The sequence below is a fragment of the Balaenoptera ricei genome, chromosome 2 (assembly GCF_028023285.1).
Source record: "Balaenoptera ricei isolate mBalRic1 chromosome 2, mBalRic1.hap2, whole genome shotgun sequence".
Classification (NCBI taxonomy): Eukaryota; Metazoa; Chordata; class Mammalia; order Artiodactyla; family Balaenopteridae; genus Balaenoptera; species Balaenoptera ricei.
In genome coordinates this window covers 148869689-148883895 of record NC_082640.1, presented here as the reverse complement: position 1 = coordinate 148883895, position 14207 = coordinate 148869689, and the positions used below count along the sequence as shown (strand labels likewise).

The window sequence follows — 14207 nt, the reverse complement described above, 5'->3', positions numbered from 1 at the left end:
ATCATTTGTAGGCAAAGGACTCTAGGCAACATTTACTGAACATTACAATGTACTCATTATATTATATATAATATCCCATTTAAAACTTATCCTCAGAGGTAGCTATCATATCCTCACGCGACAGGTGAAGTTACTGAGGCCCACAAAAAATTAAGTTACATGTAGGCTCTGTCTGACTCCAAAGTCCATATTCCTTCCATCACACTATTCTACTTGGTAAACACAAATAACAGGTGTTTCATTCCCCAGGTGTCAGGGAACCATGAAAGACAACAGGCTGGGCCTCAAATGACAAAGGACAGCAAGATCAAAGTGGGACCCAAAGAGTTTCTGCTCATCCACAGTAGCTGGTATTGCACACGTGCCACACTACAACTTTTCCCTCCTATACCCAAAGCAGAGGATACTAACTGCTCATGGCACTCTTTCCCGATAAGGCTCAGAATCTGTAAATGCACTTTAAACAGCAAAATCCACTTATCAGAACGGCCTACAGGATGGAGCTGATGGCCAAACTTGTGCCCAGTAAACACCTTGTAATAAGACACACTAATAATTAAAACATGCAAATGTTTACTCTAACAGAGATAAGTAAAGGCTCTAAATAACCTCATCTCAGTTCAAGTCATCCCTGACCTTTTGAAAAAATTCCAGTTTTCAATGTCTTGGATTTTGGAATTCCGGATAAGGGTTTGTACCTTTGTATCATGAATAACATTGCAAATATCAATTTAAAAGTTAATTTTATGTGTCTGATTTCTAGAAGAGACATCCCAAACCATATGTTGGTGTTTAATCAAGGTATGCAAACCTTTTCCCCACAAGATTTATTAAGAAATATTTTTTAAGATGTAGGAATCTTGAATATTCTAAAAATTTTCGTTTGAAGATATTAAAGAAGTCCATTTGCAGAATAAAACTTAATTCTAGGGGTTGGAGATAGCACAGAGTAGGTGAAGAAATTATAAAAATACAAGGTAAACACGAGAAAACTAAAAGGACCTTGTAAACAGGGCTCCTGCCATAATTAAGTTGAAGGGGTAAAAAGCCCACGCTCCTGGAAGTCACTTAATTTGGGGACCAGGCTTCTCAGGGCACCTGAGACCGCTCTTGCAGCTCAGAGGCAAAGGCGTCTAAATGCAATGACGTGTCCCTCGATGCTGCACTCGGAGGATGCTGCTTTTGAGTGCTACTTACGGATCCGCTCATGAAATATGACACTGAGGACGTTCCTCCCCTGATCTTCCACAGCAAGGCAGCCTCAGGTTTCCCTCTGTCCTCCCTGCTCATCTCTTGGCACCAGTGCTCCTTAGGGTTCTACCCCGAGCACTTTGCTCGGTCCATATGCTGGACCTGCTAAAATCTCAAACTACCCACAGCTTCAACTGCCAAGTCCAGAAGGGCGACCAGCAAAGCAGCTCCTCCATCCTCTCCTGATCTCTTCACTCATGCATTCAACACCTGCCTCTAGCCCGGATCTCCCTACAGCCCCACCATGCCCATCCTGCAGCCATCTACTCCCAACCTACGTGCTGCCACCTTTTTCCTTTATTCCCATCCTCATGTCTCTGTGCCCAGAATGACCTCTGCTCCCCTGACTCCCATTCTCATACTTTTTAATTGAAGTACAGTTGATTTACAATGTTGTATTAGTTTCAGGTGTACAGCAAAGTGATTCAGTATATATATGTGTATATATATATATATAAATATATAAAACTATATATATATAGTTATAATTACAGTTATCTTTTTTGTATTCTTTTCTCTTATAGGTTATTACAAAATATTGAGTAGAATTCCCTGTGCTATACAGTAGGTCCTTGTTGGTTATCTACTTTATATATAATAGTGTGTATATGTTAATCCCAAACTCCTAATTTTCACCTCATTCTTCAGCTTTTTTCATCTTCAACTTTTTCAGGATCTGTTCCCCCCTCCCCCTCCCAAAACACAAACCTGAGCTTGGGTTCCTTTCCCGTATTCTTGCTCCCCCTTCTGTCAGTGCTTACCCCTGTGGGAGCACTTACCAAAGCAATTTAAAACTCTCCGTTTACTTGTATGCACCCCCTCTAAACAGGCAGCTCCTTGAAAGTGGGAGCAGAGTCCCTCTGTCTGCATCCTCAGAGCCAAGCCAGAGAAGTGACCAGCCCACAGCAGCTGCTCGATACATATTTATTAAACGAAAGCAGTAATTAATTAGCCACATCCAACTATAGTGGAAAGAGATGGACCCCTCAAAGCATCAGACACAGAAAAGCACCTATCACCATAATCAGGCACAGAGTGGGTGTTTAACACAAATGTGTTAAATGGATCAGTTAGATATTTCATTAGCATCTATACAACCCATCATCTTGTATTTCTGATACACACAGATTAAATGGGCTTTTGTGGTCTGGACGTCAGCCCCAACTCTTAATAGGAAAAAGCCTTTCACGTTCCAAATAGCTTACGAAGAAACCCTTGGAAGAGAACCTGTTGGTAAGCAGGGGCTGAGTGTACAACAGTGAAACACTGTTTATCAAACTTAGCTTCTATTAATCTACTTTAATTTCTTTTTGCTAAACCCGTAAGTGGATATCTACTTGTCTCTTTAATAAAATTACAAATATTTTCCCTCATTATTTTCTTCCTGTGTTCTATCCTTCTTTTCTTTACCTTCATTTTTTTCTCTTAACTAAATGGATTCAATGTTTTAAGAGCTATTATAATACAATAAAGAGATGAACAGAATCATTGACCAAATAATTAGGACAAGGTAAAAATCAAAGCAGTATATAGCATAAATAGAAACAATTCATATTTTTAAAATAAGATCCTAAACAATTGGGCTCTGTGCCCTTGGAACTACTTCATGCTGAGTTCTAGAACATACACTAAAAGTGATAATGATGCAAGTTGGATTTAAGGGGGCTACCATTTCCAGCAACATGTTAAATAACCTGCATGTGAGAATCTGACCCTCACAGCACCCTAGGGGCAGCATTTGACTCTCCATACTCAAAAATTACCCACCTAATGCACCAGGAATACAGACAGGCATATGCAAACACTTAAGGTCACTTCAGAGACACTGCATCTGTCATAGCCAAAAAAGCCAAAAGACAAACTAAGAAAACTGTGGTCTGCAGGTATAATGTTCAGTCAAGTCCATCCTCAACAGTAAAGCTTTTGTCACTTTCTGGAAGATGACTATGTAGGACAGTTTTTATTTCGTGGGGGGAGGGTTTTGAGGGTTTTCTTAAACAGCTTTGTAGAGATATAATTCACATGACATATAATTCACCGATTTTAAGGGTGCGATTCAATGGTTTACAGAGCTATGCAGCCATCACCACAATTTTAGAACATCTTCCCCCAATTTCTCCACATCCTCACTAACACGTGTTATTACCTGTCTTTTTTTATTATAGCCATCCTAGTGGATGTGAGGTGCTACCTTATTATGGTTTTAATTTGCATTTCCCTGATGGCTAATGATGTTGAGCATCTTATCATGTGTTTATTGGCCATTTGTATATCTTCTTTGGAGAAATGTCTATTCAAGTCCTTTGCCCATTTTCTAATTGCCTTTTTATTATTGAGTTGGAAGAGTTCTTTATATATTCTGGATACAAGTCCCTTAGTACATACATTATTTGCAAGTACTGTTTCCTATTCTTTAGGTTGTCTCTTCACTTTGTTGATGGTACCACTTGCAGCACAAAAGTCTTTTAATTTTTACAAGGTCTAATTTCTGTAGGTTTTTGTGGGTTTTTTGGTCACCTGTTAATAAGGTTTTGGCCAAACCAAGGTCATAAAAATGTACCCCTGGGTTTGTTTCTAAAAGTTTTATAGCTTTGGCTCTCACAGTTAACACCTAGGGCCCATTTTGAGTTAATCTTTGTGTATGCTGTAAGGAGGTTTTGTTTTTTAATTGGATGTTAGCTATAATTCATAAATCAATATATCTCTACATCTTTCATTTTCCTGCAGGGTACTAACCTTCTCCTCTCCGCCTTGCTCATGCTCTCATACCCTCTCCCTTTCTTCATACTGGCTTGTGAACTTCTTCTTGTCAAATGATTCAGTTTATCTATGATTGTTAAGTTTCTTCCAGAATATGTGTCCCCGTTTTGAAAATAAAAACTACTAGTTTCTATGCTTTATGCCTTGAGGTAGGAGAAAAGAGATATCCCGGGTTTGATAACCAGAGTTTATACTTAGTGCATTGATTTGTCGTAAGGTGCAACATTTAATTTCCACATTTGAGCTGCAGGGGGAAAAAATTAAGCTTATTTCATTACTAACAAAATCTAAAGATACATTTTTATCCTTTATTTTAAATGTCTATAGCACTCACTTTCAATTGTCCTATGCTTTTTGAGATGTACTTCTGCCTTAATATTTTAAAATCAAATTAAAAATTTAGCTTCCTCTGTGTTTTTTCTGAGATATTATATTTTCTGAAATATTTACAGAGGAATATATTTTCCTTAAGTTTATTATGTTAACATCAGAGATACTTTAAATTTCACGAAATATCTTTTAAAGGTTGCTGATATTGTAATTTATTATCTGATAATTAGCTGTACATTCAATAGTTTGTATATTTCTAAAACCACAGAATTAAAAATAAACCAAATCTGACGGGTACACTAAAAATAATTAAGGGTAAAAATTTCTTTCATACATTGTAATGACACTTTCATTAGGTAAATGGGCTGGAAAAAAATTCTGTTTACCAAAATACTCTATTCCTGAAAATAACCACTAACCACTCCTACTTTAACCCCTCCTCAATTAGTTTTTTAAAATTTTGTTACATTTACCTTAATGACTTTTTTACTAAGTTTAGAAGCTACCCAATCTACCAATGTTATGTTTAATCAGATTTTTGAGACTTTTGTTCTCAAAACTAACCAGGCATTTAGAGCTAAAAGATCATTGTCATTATTCAGTATCATTACCCTATGTGGATCCATTTTTATAAACTCAAATAAATAATATATTTATAAACTCACATAAGAATGCGTTGTATATTAGGTAAACAAAAGCATCCTAAGCTAATGGATACTACAAAATAATAGAATTGAAATTGTCACTATTTGGAGAAATTTTTAAGTAAATGATCCTTCCTTCTAAATGTCATAAAGTAACAGACTTTAAGGCTGATATGCTATTTTAATTCTTATCGTACAGGGAAAGAAATTAAAACCCAGAAATATTAAGTGGTTTTTCCATAGTGAAGAAAATGATAAAAATTATCTTAATAGAATCTTGCATTTCCATGAAATTTTAAATTTTATTAAGATATTCAGTTGCTGACAATAATGTCAACATTCACCTTCTCTATTTTTAGGCTTCTACCATCTTTCTTTTATAACTTGACTTTCCTTCCACTTTCCATGCTTACCTTTCCTTCAGCTTACTGGGTCATCTATCTCATCATTCCCGTTTTGTTCATCTAAGCCAGTGAATTCCCTCCTAATCTCTCTAGCCACTGTCAAGGTAATTCACCTGCTATTCTGCACTCCATTAAATGCCTTTCCAATTTTATAGTTTGAAAACTGTGCTGCTGCATTTTTTAGGATTTTAGTATCTTCAGCTTCTTGCTTTTAGGGTTCAGATTATAAAGTCCATCTTTCCTGGTCAGGCCCTTTCTCATGTCCCAACAGCCTTTCAGTACCAGATAAAGCTAAAGCCTTCCTCTTTGGCCAAATTCTGACACACAGAGACACCACCCACCCTTATCTTCAGTACAGGGCCTGTTTCCATGGTGTCAAGGGTCACTGAGTTAGCGTCACCACTTGATCCAGATTTCCTAATTTACCCAGGGAGGTGAGTTAGATATCAAGTCACTGCATGAGTCATGATGCATGTCCCCCATCACCACCTATTCATGTGATTTAGAGCAAGTCCACCATATCCCCCAGGTCTCCGTTTCCTGGACTGTAACATAAGGGGACTCTTCTGATTTCTAAGTTACTTTTAGCCCTAAAACACCATCATTTATCTCACTTCCAGGCTCACATTTGCCTTTCTTGTTTCCCCGATTAGTAGAACTGAAAAGATGTCCCACAGTTCAACTAGCTGCTCATGAAGATTAGTAACTATCTGCTTTTCAAATAAGGTTGAACTATTTTTTTCCACCTTTGAAATATACTGTGAGCATCATCTCCATTTCTGAACAGCTTCACGGTGTTTTTCTAACTATAGTGTTTGTGCTAAATGGGAATAGACCTGCAAATTAATGCAGTTTAGCTCACTAGAAACCCAGATTGTAAGTCTTCTCTGAACTCAACCAAACAGGAGTCAGTTTTGAGGACGTGGTTATGTTTAATATCGACAGGTTTGTAGTTATTTGCACATTGTGACCTTTTATCTTTTAACATGTTGCATATATTTTCAAAGAAACTTTAAAGCCAACATTCAAAATATTAAACTAAGTAGATTTTAATAGTTCAAGAAAATCTATTCTGTGCAGCTTGTGTGCTTTTCAGTATCTCATATAATCCTCACAACAATGCTATGAGACAGATACTACTATTTCTCCCCATTTTATAGATAAGGAAACTGAGGCACAGAGGATGTAAGTTAACATGCCCAAAGTCACCTAGGCTTTAATCGCAGAGAGTTTGGTTCCAAAGTACATGTTCTTCAACTTGAAATTAAATGATGCATTTGTTTATTAATAAACATCTCTGATGTTTATTAATAAACAGTTGCAACAGATAAGTCATGACCTTGATTTTCTTTCTTTGCAGCTTTTCATTTTATGAATACAAAAGGCCACTGTCTGGAAATCCATTTTATTTCATCTATGGTTGGCCTCAGCTAATGATAACACACTCTTTTCGCTAACTGAGAGAAAGGTTAAAACCACCTTTGAATCTGATTAACAAATAGCAAATGAAAACCTCTATAACTATGCTGCAAACTGATGAAAGTTACATTCCACTCCTGGCAAGGGAGTGAAACAGGTAGTTCAACTCTGTGTGAAAGAGAAAGTCAGTAATAAACAAAATTTACAGCACAAAACTAGATGGGATTTGAACTGGTGTGGGGATGGCCTCCACGGATCTTGTATTTTCCAACCAATTAAGGTAAATCAAGGCCACACTTGTCTCAGTACAACTGGTCATTCAGACATTTCAAAATGATTTCTACACAAGGGATTCATTCACTTTTTGGTTGAATTTTCAATATTCCATTCAGCAAGTTCTGTTTATAACACTTTTAAGACTAACTCTTCTCCCCCTAGCAGCACAATAAAACCGGACAAAAGTACCATTCTACTGAAAAGGAACTGATGAAAAAAAGGAGTCAGAGAAAGACTTGCAAAAACGGCTTTCATCTAAGCAGAAAGACACATTTCAATTTGGTTTTGTATTGAATCTTTTCAATAATGGTCAGACTTCCCTGCTATCCAAACCTCCCTCACAGAGCTAAGCATCCCCTAGTTTTTCGGCACTATCTGTTGATGCCCAGCCGAGGAAGAGGGTGGGAGGAACGGGTGGTGGAGGGTGGTCACCTACCAGCTGCTGTTAAAATCTGTCAACTGGCAAATGAAGCCTCCTGATTTGTGAGCAATTTCCAAAACAAACAAAAAAAAAAATCAGAACTACCATCTGGGAAGTGGGAAGAAGATACCACTTGGCAAAAATGTTTCAGAAAACATAGGAAAACACAGAAACACACACAAATACTCCAATGTGTACACACACATACACGCACAGAAAGGCAATGCCCTCAAACTGATAAAACCGGCAAACTCTCCCTACTACTGAGACTTTCTTTTCCCAATTACCTAACATTAAAAGGGAGCTGGGAGACCTCCTCCAGAGAGTCCGCAGGTGACAGAAAAACTGGATTCTGTTGGTAGTCCCACTGCTGACTCACTACCTGACTTCAAGCAAACCACCTGTTAGGAATTTAGGGCATAGTTTATCAATTTGCAAAGCAGGTGTGAGCATTCTCACCTTCCACGAATCATGAAGTGTATTTAAATGAGGATTTCAAAGAACTATGCTATTCTGGGAATAGAATTTCCAAAAGGAAGTGTAACGTATCATTTTTAGAGTCCCACGTGATCTCCATACCAGCAGCAAGAAGTTTCACACTCAAGATCAAACCACCGGTGGCCATCGCTTCTTATCTGCACAGGTGCAGCAGAAAAGCCTGATGTCTGTTCCCAGTGTGAAGTGTGGCCGCAGCCAACCTGGGGGAAGGTGATAAATGCTCTTTATATCTCCTTTTACCTCACATTCACCCCAGACGTTTCTCCAAAAGGGCTGCTTCATTCCTAACTGTGATGTTTAGGCTGGACCTTCGGGAACCACTCGGATGAAAGGTAATTGTGCAAAGCATCACACACTGCATTAAACGCTGGCCCCTGAATGAATTTTCCTCTGGGGAATAGACATAGCTACTTTTGCTTTAAAGAAATAGCTCCCAGAATACTGAAATGTTCTATATTTGTTTTTTATTATACTTAATAAATTCCACTATGCTTCTCCTACTTCTTTTTCTTGATTACACTTCATGGTACTGTCTATATTCTTAGTACTTTCAAGTTTGCATTTATAAATTAATCTTCAAGTTCCCTTTTTATATTGTCTTCTAAGCCCATTCCAAAATTGTTGTGTACGTACTTTACTAAAATATATATCAACCCTGGTTATAATAATAACATAAGACTTTAGCCTTTCAGATGTTTACACTTTGGTGACTTTTCCCATTCAACCAAAAAACCTGTTCTCCTTAATCAATCCTTTCATATAATTCTTAATTCTATTTTGACAACTATAATTAACATGAAAATTCATATAAAATAAAATATTCTGCAACTTACCTAAAAGTTTAAGCAAACAGAGGGAGGCTATGGCTTAATTATTTTTAAAGGCAGAATAACATTGTGGTCAAGAGCCAGACTACCTGTGTTCAAATCCTGCTCTGCCACATACTAGTATGTCCTCTGTGCCTCAGTTTCCTCTTTTGTAAAATGGAGTCAATATAGTACTTATATGCCTGTACATATAAAGCACTTAGAATTGTGCATATAAAGCAGTTAGAACTGCTTGGCACATAGTCAGCTTTCAAGAAATGACACCAGTTATAATAACCATCACCATCACTACCACTACACTTTTCAATATAACCCTGTAAGCACAACCCACTTATTTGAGGCTCAGATCGAACAGTTGCAAGAGAACCAACTGAAGGCAGTGGCCGAACATAAGTGGCTATTCAGGGAACTGTGTGGTGACACAGCCCAGTTGAGCAAATTCTGTCAGCCAAAGCCCAGCCAGGCCAGGAACAGCACAGTCATGGCCACTGAATACAGAATTGCTCAGGTGGAACATCAAAACCTTCAGGGACACAGAGGATAAGGATAACAACTCTTTTGGGTGTATAAAACTCAGAGGCTTCTCTTTCCTAAGGAATCATATCCCACGTTTGACACAACCCCCAGCAGTCCAAAGCTCTGCAATAAAAATCAGCAACTTTTCAGAGATGCACTGACTGCACAAAGTACAAAATTCCCTCTGAAATAAAAAGGCTCTCCTCAAGCAGTTTGGGGAAGACAACAGAAGGAACAGAAGACTCATATTAAACATGGCTGTTTTGAGACTTCTGAGTTGTGTTTTCAATCAGGTACCCAAGCCTGATTTAGTGGGAAGGTTAAGGAGAGTGAGACTCCTAACATAACATCAAACATGCAATGTCAGGACACTGAGGGAACCAAAGGATAGTGATCAGTGAAATGTCACCTCTGGGTATTACTGCCATGCACATAAGGCTGGATAGAAATACAACAGCTGGCAAACTCATACTTCAATCTAAAATGCAGAATAACGTAATGACAGGAGGATGATATTAAACATTTTTAACAGCCAATGAGACATCGGCACCAACCAATCAGAACAGCCTCTGGATGTAAAAGCTCTTATATCCATTCCTGCCACACCCTTAGAGAAACCCAGGTCTAGGGCCACCAACCCATAAACAAGGTATCTCTCCAGTTCAGACCACAGCCCCCCTTTCTTGGGCTCTGCCTTTGAGGTGCTAGAGCCATTTCTCTTTCCTGGTCCCATATACCATTAAGTCTACATTCATTCTGGAAAGTACTGCTATCAGAGACGCAAAATGGCCAAGGCTGAACTGGGATATGAAACCAGATCCTGAATCTTATGGATAAAGTCACAGATGTTAGGGAAGGAAACAGAAAAGGTAAAACCCTCAACATGCTCTCAGGGAACTTCTCTTCATTTTTGCCACAGATTTTTTGATAAAACAACTTACAGGTTAATTTCAGGAAAAGATGAGTTTAAGGCAAAGAGCATTAAGTAGACAGAGAAAATTACTTTTGAAAATGATAAAACAGAAACTTCACGATGAAGACATCACTATCATGAACAATTCTGTGAAGAACACAGCATCCAAATGTGTAAAAAATATTTTAACATATACGTAAAGAAATATTTTTCAATCTCTGACAGATCAAGTAAACAAAAAGTAGTTGAAAATATGAATATAATTAATACATTACAAGCATTGCCCCCTTAAAAGCAGAGAAGACATCTTATTTTCATCTGTCAATAAAGCGCTTATAATAGATCATATACTTGGTCCTGAAGGAAAACCTAATACATTATTAGAAGGAAAACATATTATTCATTTATTCAACAAGTTTTATCTGAGCACCTACTTACATGCCAGGCTGTATACTGGTTCTAGTACTACAGTAGTAAACAAGACTGATAGGATGCATGCCTCCATAAAGCTTATAAACTAGTGAAAGAAAGAAAAAAGAATAGGTTAATACAGTTTGGAATATACTTTATTATGGGAAAAACATGAGTCAGGGGAGACTCCTCCTCTCCCACTACGTAAGGTTAAAGAAGAGGGGAAGTCCTCTAATTAAACAAAAGGACAGGGACAAAGAGAAGACAATTTGGAAGTTTCTAACAAAACTAAACATACTATTACCATGTGATCCAGTAATCATGCTCCTTGGTATTTACCAAAAGTTTTTGAAAACTGAGGCTCACACAAAAACCTGCACTGATTATTTATAGCAGCTTTATTCATAATTGCAACAACTTGGAAGCAAACATATGTCCTTTGGTAAGTGAATGGATAAATAATTTGTGTTATATCCAGACAATGGACTATTATACAGCACTAAAAATGAGCTATCAAGCCATGAAAAGACCTGGGGAAAACTTAAATGCGTAGCATTAGCGAAAGAAGCCAATATGAAAAAGCTACATGATGTATGATTCCAAGTTTATGGCAGTCTACAAAGGCAAAACGATGGGGAAAGTAAAATGACCAGTTGTTGCCAGGGTTTATAGGAGGAGAGAGGGATGAATAGGCAGAGCACAGAGGATTTTTAGGGCAGTGAAACTACTCTATAAGCTACTATAATGACAGATACACATGGTTATGTACATGTTTGTCAAAACCCATGGACTGTATTAACACCAAAAGTGAACCCTAATGTAAACCACGACTTTGGGTGATAATAACGTGTCAGTGCAGGTTCATCAATTACAACAAATGTACCACTCTGGGCGGGGGGCGGGGGAATGTTGACAGTGGAGCAGGCCATTCATGGCGGGGAGAGCAAGGGGTATAAGGGAACTCTGTACTTGGTGCTCAACTTTACTGTGAACTTAAAACTGGTCTAAAAAATAAAGTCTAATAAATAACAAGCCACCTCATTTTATGTAAGTTTTACTCTAAGGATAATACATATGCATCACTTTTCTTAAATCAAAGAGTAGTAATGAATAATAATGAAAAATAGCAGTCCTTGGTCCCACCTCTCTATTCTTCTCCTCAGAGACAAATACTTTAAACTCTTTGAATTCATTCTTCTGGAATTTACTTCCATTTTTTAAAGTATATTTACACTGTTATTTTTGACTTATCAAGTTTAGACTGTCTACAGAATTACTGTCATAGTAGATGAAGATTTGGCTATTTTACACTACTCCCATCCTCTTCTTCTTTTGTCCAAATATTATATACAATATTTTTTGTTAAATCTTAAGTCGGTGTTTATATTATTATGACCATAAAATTATTGTTCATATTTGAGCTACTTCAGTGATATTTATTAAAGGGCATCAGGAAATAATGGGAAAATATTCCACAGTCATAAACGGAAAGGCATGTTATAAAGATATCATTTCTTCCTCTGCTTTTTATACAGAACTAACACAATAAGATTTTTATTAGAATTTGATAAAATTTTTCCCATATGAACTTTAGAATCAAACAGACAAGATTAACACGTTTGAAAATTCATACCAACATTTGGTTGAAAACAGGATAGTTGAAACATGCTTTATGAAGTAGCAAAACAACACAATTAAAAATCTAAGGATGGAGTAATATTCTGATAAAGAATAGCCATCCGACAAAACCATTTATAAAAGCTGAACAAAAATAAATTTAAAACAACTGTTTGAACAAATGTTGAATCTTTTCAGGAACAACCAACACAGGCAGTGCTCTTAGGGTCTATGATCTTGAGAAATAGGAAGCACTGAAGGTGAACTACACACTCACCTCCACTACCTCCCTGAGGGCAGTTTTCAAAATCCCAGGATGGGGAACTAGAAAAAGATCAGAGTTTAGAGCAGCCAAAAGCAGCTGAGGCTCTGAGGTAAAATCCCAGGGATGAAGTAGCCTCAGAAAAATCTGAGTAAAAATTCCCCTCAAGTTGTTGGCCAATTCCTAAGCTGTACATGAACTTTAAAAAGCTAACAGCTAAAAAGGTAAACATAGATTTTATCAATTTCATGTTTTGAGAGAGACAGAGGTTGGAGGTCAAATTCCATGAAGGTAGAAGAAACTTGATAAACACTCTTTCAGGGGAGACCTCAGAGGCACTACATGTTCAGAATAAGAGACATCTCAGGGAGTAAAGTTAAGAATAAAATAAGCCTGCCTCCAAAAGCCCAAAAATAAATCCTTAAAAGTATCCCAGTGATCCTGGTACTGCTACTCCAGCTGCCTGCCAGCAGAAAAATTAGGCTCTTTTGGAAGAAAACAAAATCATCCAGATCTTCTACAATTTTTGATCCATAATGTCTGGAATTCAGTTGATGAGCCCAATAGCAGATTAGACAAAGCAAAGTGGAAGAAGAGTGATCTGAAAATACCCATGTTGAAGCACATGGAAAAATAGATTACAAATATGAAAAAAGAGCCCAAATAACTTATGAAATACATAAGTGTGTGTGTGTATAACTGAAATTTTAGAAGAAAAAGAAAGTGGCAGAAGCAGTATCTGAAGAAATAATGGCCAAAATCCTCCCAAATGGATGGAAGACATCAAACCACATATTCAAGAAACCCTATGAAAATAAATAAAAAGCAAACTACCACTAAACACATCATGGTAAACTGCAAATAAATAAGACAAACTCATAAAAGCAGTCAGAGCAAAGCACATTAGCTTCAAAGGAGCAACAATAAGATTGAAGTCTAAATACTCAACAGAAAAAAATAAAAGATGAAACTTGAAGAGAATGGAATAATATATTTAAAATACTGAAATAAAAATAACTACCAATTTAGAATTTTATATCCAGTAAAAATCAACTTCAAAAATAAAGAAAAATACATTTCAAACATGTAAATACTGAGAAATTCATAAGAAGCAAACTGGCACTACAAGAATACTAAATGGAATTCTTAAAACTAAAGGGAAATTATCCAATGTAGAATTATGGAAATGTACAAGGGATGAAAAACAAAGGAATGCATCAATATAATTTGAACTTTTAAACAATGACTATAGTATGCTTCCCACAATAGATTACCTCCCACCCCTACAAAAAAATTTTGCAATATTACAACTTTTCTTGAACCCATTAGAGAGAGCTTATCTTTCAGGGCAACTAAGTAACTGACAAATCTAAGGAAAGACAGGAGCCTCCAAAAAGATACAAGATACTAAAACCTGCTTACCTGAGACAGACACTGGACCCAAGTCAAGGCATTATGAATAATTTAGCTAAAACTTTTAACAAATTGCTGAAATCCAAGTATGAGCTAGCATGAACGTAAAACCTCTAGGAGCTGCGGACACAGTAGAAATTTATATGCCCTCGCAGACTCTCCTCAACCATCTTCATTGGGTACTAATAAGAAAAACTGGAGTGAAAGACAAGAGAAAGTCTCCCTCTTGGTTCAGTCTTGTTGAA

At 37.0% G+C, this 14207-nt stretch overlaps 1 protein-coding gene across 9 annotated transcripts in view; it reads right to left on the bottom strand.

Annotated features, from left to right (window-relative positions):
* The window catches only part of SYT16 (synaptotagmin 16), a 260775-nt gene that overhangs the window by 69506 nt on the left and 177062 nt on the right, over positions 1 to 14207 (bottom strand). The gene's annotated exons all lie outside the window — the stretch shown is intronic.